This window comes from Hemitrygon akajei, chromosome 8 (assembly GCF_048418815.1).
Source record: "Hemitrygon akajei chromosome 8, sHemAka1.3, whole genome shotgun sequence".
Taxonomy (NCBI): domain Eukaryota; kingdom Metazoa; phylum Chordata; class Chondrichthyes; order Myliobatiformes; family Dasyatidae; genus Hemitrygon; species Hemitrygon akajei.
In genome coordinates, this window is record NC_133131.1 from 48,550,263 (window position 1) to 48,557,395 (window position 7,133).

Consider the following 7,133-nt stretch of genomic DNA (forward strand, 5'->3'; position numbering starts at 1 on the left):
TAGAGAGACAGTTTGTAATGATCAATAAACCAATTGTTTGGAATCCAATTACCTTGCGTGGTGTCTCAGGGCTAGGTGTATCTGCACCCGTGTCACCCCCTCTGCCCCTCGCACTCCTTCTCTGCCACCTATCCATCACCCCTCCCATGGCACTCCACCCTCGCCATTCCCTACATCCTTTGCCTCCACCAGAATTACAACTACTATATTGACATCCTCAACATAGTAAATCTTAAATTGTCCCGTTCAGGCCTGAAGATTCCATTGCTGTGAAGAATTTCTTACTCTTGTGAGATGTGTTTCCTTACAAGTGGGGGTCACTCAGCCGGGGAAATGCAGGCTATTCCCAGGGATGGAGAGGTGCTGCTACTGGACATTTTGGCATCACGAACAGCGTACGACAAGCTGCCCGATCTGTTGATCTCTCCTAGGCGGCCAGGCAAAGCTTCGACCCAACACTTTCATTTTTACCATGCCGGGATGACCAGCATGTAGGTCCTCCAATACTTCAGCTCTGAGCTTGTTTGGTACCACAACTCCCGATCCCCACATCATGCAACTGCCGTCAACGGCATGTTCATCTGGGCAATGGTAAAAATTGGGGAAAATGGAATTTCTTCTGTACATTCCAGCCATTTTGAGTTGCCATGTAGACCTGAAAAACTGCGGGGACTTACCTGGCTTCCCTTTGTATCATCTCTGCCATTATAGGAAGACGTTCAATTTGCATCAGGGAGAGTATGTCTGGAGCAATGTCCTCTTTTGAAAAATTTTCAGGTATCTCCATTTCCATGGATAAATAGAAAATTCCCTCAGCATTTCCATGATTAGTTGTTCTCTTGAACTTGATCTTGAAATCGAGTCTCCAAGAACAGAGCCCATCTCTGCAATTCGCACTGCTGATGTAGTGAAACATTCTGCTGTGGATTTAAAATAGACACCAGTGGTAGATGATCAGTAATAAGGATAACCTCTCTCCCATACAAGTACTCACTGAAATGCTTTACACCCCAAACCAGACCGAGGCCCCTCTGTCAATCTGTGCGTAATTTTTCTCTGCAGTGGTAAGGGAATGTGATGTAAAGGCTATGGGGTGTTCACTTCCATCATTGATAACATGTGACACGACTACAATTATACCCATAAGGCGAGATGTCACAGGGAAACTTCACTGGATGATGTGGATTATATTTTGTGTGAGTACAATGCCAGATGTCACCATTTCCTTTATCTTTCAGAAAGCCACCTCACACTGTTCCATTGCTGTTTCTTCCCAGTCTGTACTAATGAGTTCATGGGTTGGAACACAGTAGCCATGATTGGCAGCAACCTGTTATAGCAATTGACAAATCTTAAAAAGTATTGCAACTGTGGCACTGCTTGAATTTTGTCTGCACTCATGAATAAATCCTTGTGTGTCAACGGTGTGACCTAAGGTTTAAAGAATTAACACTTGTTGTGTTGTGCTCTAAACCCATACTCTTCTAATATTATTAACACGACCTTGAGATTTTGGAGATGTTCTTTGTCATCCTCAATGCTGCAATGATGTCATCCAGGTAACACTGAGTGCCCGGGCAGCCTTGCAGCACCTGGTCCATAGCTTTCTGCTAGAGCCCAGTTGCAGACGTTACTCCAAAAATAATCCTATTATAGCAATAAAGCCCTTATGTGAGTGTTTATGGTGAGAAAAACTTTGGACTTTTCTTCTGTAGGAAGGCCTCAGCTAAGTCCACTTTGCTGAAGTGTTTCTCTCTAGAAAGGTTTTTAAAGAGATCCTTTATCATGGGCAGAGAGTATTGATCTACTTTCAGTATTAGCTTGATAGTGACCTGAAAATCACCACAGATCCTGACAGACCCATTCTTCTTGGTGACTGGGAAAGCTGGCATTGAACATGGTCTCTACAATCTTGGAAGGGATGCCTTCAGCCTGTATGCAATCTAGCTCACAGGCTATTTATCTCAAGTGTTATAAGGAACCAGACAGGCTTTGTAAAACTTTGGTGTAGTATTTTCATTTAACTCTATTTGACCCTTGATATGATTGACTTTTCCAGCTGAACATTGCTGTGGCATTATCCAGTAGCTTTCTTAATTCACTTTCAGTTAACTTTGTTGATGGGGATGTAACATGCGAATGGCGGATGGATCTCTAATCAAGCAGTAGTTGTCTCAGCCAGTCAAGCCCCACAATGCTGACGCTCCAGTTTTATCAGATACAAGCGCAATGTGGCCTGTTGGTTGTTGTATTTCTGTGTTACAGGTGCCATTCCTATAGGAGTTATCTTTTCTTGAGTTCAATTGGATATCTGCAGCCTTCAGTTCAGTATCTTTGAAATGCTGGTCAATTCTGCTGTAACCCAAATTGCTTGTTTATTTTTAGTTTTCACATTGAAAATCTAAAGACTACTCAGTCCTGTATCACTCTGATTAGTGCTCTTTTTAAAATTGCAACTTGGCTTTATATCTTTGTCTCCTCCCTGTTTACTTTTGTCTGCCTGACGTGCTCTTTGTATGTATCACTGTTGTTGTTACTTTTCATGCCCTGTCATTTCTGCCATTTCTGTAGCATTTGACTTCTTTTATGAGGCGGAGTTGCTAGCTTGACACTCAACCCAACATGGATGGAAAGCATGCAAGGAGCCGGCCGGATTTGAACCTGAGACCATTCGACTCAAAGTCCAGCTCTGGTGCCACTACGACACTGGCCAGCTACTGTATGTATCCTGCAAGTTTACCTTTAAACCTGTATATGGTATATATAAGCCCCTGTCACAATGGTAACACCATTTGTTCAGTCAGGCAGGTTTCTGTTTAGGTGTTGCAATTTTATTCATGATCACTTTATTCCTGACTGTAATTCAATTGTGTCTCTGGCTGCTCTTTCCATAGATACAGCACTTTCAACTGCTGTTATAATTGTAAGTTGTGCTTCAGTTAGGAGCCATTGTTGAATGCATTCTTGTAAGATTCCAAAGACTAAATGATCTCAGTACATTATTAAGCCCTCTACTGAACTGACAATGCTGGGACGATTTCCTCAATTCAACCACATAAGCTGAAATTGATTTCCCTTCCTTTTGATTCTGTATATGAAACCTAAAGTGTTTGCAGTCATCAATGGTTTCAGTTCTAAATGCTCCTGCATTATGTTCACAATAACAGCAAAAATCATTGTGGCTGGTTTGGTTGGAGCAATTAAACTTCTAAGAAAACAGTATATGTTTCCACTATTGCACTCAGTAACACTGGCACTTACTTTTCATTGACTATTTCAATGGCTTCAAAGTAGTGCTCAATTCATTCAGTATACATCATTTAGTTATCTGTTGTGCAATCGAATGCATCTATCTTTCCAATGTAGTCAGCCATTTTTGCTTTTTAAAATTAATTATTATCACCCGATACTCACTGTTCATGAACCCATGAATTTTGTCTATATTCTCCCTTTTTTTTTAACTTGAACATCTCTCTCTCTCCCCTCCCAAAGAAAAAGACATGCTGCACATCAACAGGTGCAATAGGTTTCATCTCAGATTCATATTAAAACTTTCTCAATGCTGCTGTTATATTTTTAACTCCAGAAACTAATTGAAAGAAAAACACAGGAGCCTGGATGGGTGTGCTTAGCTTTTTTTTCTTTTAGTGAGGCCTGCTCAAATGATGTGGTGGTGTAATGACGGATGCCATTCATGTACTTTTACATACAACCCGTAATGAATTATGTAAACAAAGAATACTTAATCAATATCAATAATAACAGAAATATTAAATACACTACAATAAAGCCTCACTAGATGAGCACTCCAGTCTGTCCTGACTGAGCAGTACCATGTATTTTCCCTGACTAATAATGCCACCCCTCCTCCTTTAATCCCTTCCGCCCTATCACATCTAAAATAATAGAATCCTATATAGGCATCCGTTAGTCTCGTGAGACCATGGATTTGGGCCTTGGAAGGTTTCCAGGGTGCAGGCTTGAGCAGTTTTGTATGGGAGACCGGCAGTTGCCCAAGCTGCAAACCTTCCCCTCTCCACGCCACCGATGTTGTCCAAGGGAAGGACACTAGGACCCAAGCAGCTTGGCACCGGTGTCGTCGCAGTTGGACACAACATGCTGCCTCAGCTGAGGCTTGAACCAGTGACCTTCAGATCACTAGACCACGTGCCAACAGAACCCTGGAACATTGAAATGCCAGTCCTGCCCCGAATGCAACCATCTCACTAATGCCTACAATGTCATAATTCCATGCGCTAAGCTCGGCCATCTTTCCTACAATATTCCTTGCACTGAAATATATACAGCTCAAAATATTAGTTCCACCATGCTCAACCTTTTGATTCCTGACTTTGTATGTAGGCTGAGCAACATCTTTCTCCATAACCACTCCACTCCACTATCTATCTATTCTGGCACTCTGGTTCCCGTCCCCCTGCAACTCTAGTTTAAACCCCAACTTGCAGCACCAGCAAACCTTCCCACTAGGATATTAGCCTCCCTGCAGTTCGTGTGTAAACCGTCCCTTCTGTACAAGACCCACCTTCCCTAGAAGACAGCCCAATGATCCAAAAATCTGAAGTCCCACTCCTGCCTCATCTCCTTAGCCACCTATATAACCTATATGGCCTCACTAGCACCTGGCATAGATAGCATTCCTGAGATCACAACCCTGGAGGTCCTGTCCTTTAACTTAGCACCGAGCTCCCTGAACTCATTTTGCAGGACCCCATCACTCTTCCTACCCACATCAATGGTACTGACATTGACCACAACCTCTGGCTGCTCATCCTCCCACTTACGAAAGCTGTGGACTTGATCCGAGATTTCCCTGGCCCTGGCACCAATGAGGAATCTAGTTCTCATGCACAGTACCTCCTTTCTGTTCCTCTAACCAACAAATCCCCTATCACTACAGCTCATCTCTTCTCCCTCCTTCCCTTCTGAGCCACTGGACTAGACTCAGTGCCAAAGACCTGGCCTCTGTGGTTTTCCTCTGCTAGCTCAACCCCCAAAAGTCTCCAACAGTGTATGTGTTGCTGAGGGATACAGCCACAGGGGTACTCTGCACTGGCTGCCTATCGCCTGTCCCCAGTCACCTGTGTCCTGCTCCTTGGATGTAACTACCTCCCTGTATGTCCTGTTTATCAACCCCTCAGCTGCCAGAATGGTCTGGAGTTCATCCAGTTCCAGCTCTAACTCAATAACTCAGTTTGTTTGAAGCTGCAGAGGATGCACTTCATCAGGAATTCTGGAGGTCTCCCTACATCCCACATGACAAACATTCCACTTTCCATCCCCACTGCTCTAAATGTGCAATGAAAAAAAAAAGAAAGAAATAATAAATAATGAAAAAACTCTTTCTGTGGCTTCTGCCTCTCCTCAGTGAAGCTTCGATGAGCCAAAGACTCAACTCCCCACTCTAGCACTGGCCCACTCACACAATAGCCTGCTCCCACAATGGCTGTTCCGCTTAAACCTAACTTCTTTGTATTGGACCTCGCCAATTGCTTAATTATGTGCAATCCGATGTCTCCTCGGGGACTGTGGCATGCAAGATGTGCTGACTGCCCCTGATCGTTTCTTGTAAACTCCCTCTTACCCCCTATGCCAATAGCTTTCAACATGGGCCAAATGCCCCCTCCCCCCCAGGGAGCCATGCTGGGTTTTGCAGGGGCCACAAGTAAAAAACAAGAAACTGGGGTCCACAGGAATTTCTGAGTGGGCCTACTGTTTTGATGAAATATTACTAAAATATATAAAGAAGAAATTAATATATGTAATTTAATTGGAACCCTGAATGAAATGAATGGGGAAATATGCTAGGTGATTCAAATGAGGCATAGCCTGTGTGCTGGGGTGGGCGCAGCACGTCAGTCGTTGTGTCCACTCCTGTTTGAGCACACACAAATCACCATTCACTCTCAGTTGGGTGACCCACTCCACACCCACCCCACCCCCAATCATGAACTGCAGGCTGGGTGGCCAGTCAGCAAGAACACAGATGCATATTCCCGGTGGATCCATTTGGGTGGATGTGAATGATGTTGTCACCAATGGGTGGAGCTAAGAGCGCAGCTTCTTTGAGCTCATCTGCGAAAACAGCTTCATTTCTTCCCTTTACAGCTTCATTTCTTCCCTTTACAGCTTCATTTCTTCCCTTTACTGATTCATTTTTTCCCTTTTCAAGGTGGATGAGGTTCTGTCAAAGTCCTTGATCTACAGCTGCACTCAAACTGTGGTTCGTTATGGCGATGGCCCCTGCCCCCAGAGCTCACCGATATCCCCTGGAAGACGTGCGTGCCTTTGGGGTTCTGAGGCTCTGCAGTCCTGTGGATGAGCTGATTCCACGCCGATGTCACCGACTGAAGCATCACGGGAGAAAATGGAACATTTCAAACAGTGGATCGGCTGTCCACGGCCTCTGTATTTGCATCTCTCTCTCTCTTTGTATTGATGGTGGGGGGGAGTTTGTTGCTGAGTCTCGACTTGGAGAACTTGGGATAAAAGTGATGCAGCAGACTTTAACATCATAATCAGCGAGTTGTTTTGTTTCATCTCCCCTCTCGCTGTGTAACACCTCTCTATCCCATTATCAGGGAGAGAGAGAGCCTGTGGTTTGTCAAATTGTCAGGTAAACAAATAGTTTTTGTTGTACTGCAGATCATGGTCTTTGGGGACATTGCTTTTGCTTTCCTGGTGGGTGGTGGTGGCTGCTGACACTGTTTGCTGAAATAATTTGGGGAGGGGGAAGGGGAGGGTTGATGCTTTGCTGCTGTTTGTATGTGGGAGGGGGAGAAGGAGGTTGTGGGGTTCTAAGGTTTCTATTGTCACTCATTCTTTGGGGTGCTCTTCTGTTTTTGTGGATGTCTATGAAGAGTAAGAATTTCAGGTTGTATACTGTATACATTCCCTGATATTAAATAGAACCACTTGGACAACATTACACAAATGTCTTACTTACCTGCAGAGTGATACAACAACTCAAACACAGCAAGGAAAGTTTCTGGATACCTAATGTTATTCACAGCCCTGGGAGGACTGTCTTTAATTGGTTGTCTTTAATTGGATTTCCCACCTCTTATCTAGATGAATGAGATTTTAGTCACCTACTATTATCACCATCTTGATGT

The 7,133-nt window shown here is 44.0% G+C and overlaps 1 long non-coding RNA gene across 2 annotated transcripts in view; it reads left to right on the plus strand.

Moving 5' to 3' along the window:
• Positions 1-6,734, plus strand: part of LOC140731415 (uncharacterized) — an 87,145-nt gene extending 80,411 nt beyond the window's left edge. For both annotated transcript variants that reach the window (XR_012099813.1, XR_012099812.1), the window contains 2 exons: positions 2,572-2,719; positions 6,191-6,734. This is a non-coding gene — a long non-coding RNA (uncharacterized lncRNA). The remainder of the gene's footprint in view (positions 1-2,571; positions 2,720-6,190) is intronic.
• Positions 6,735-7,133: the final 399 nt, after the last annotated feature.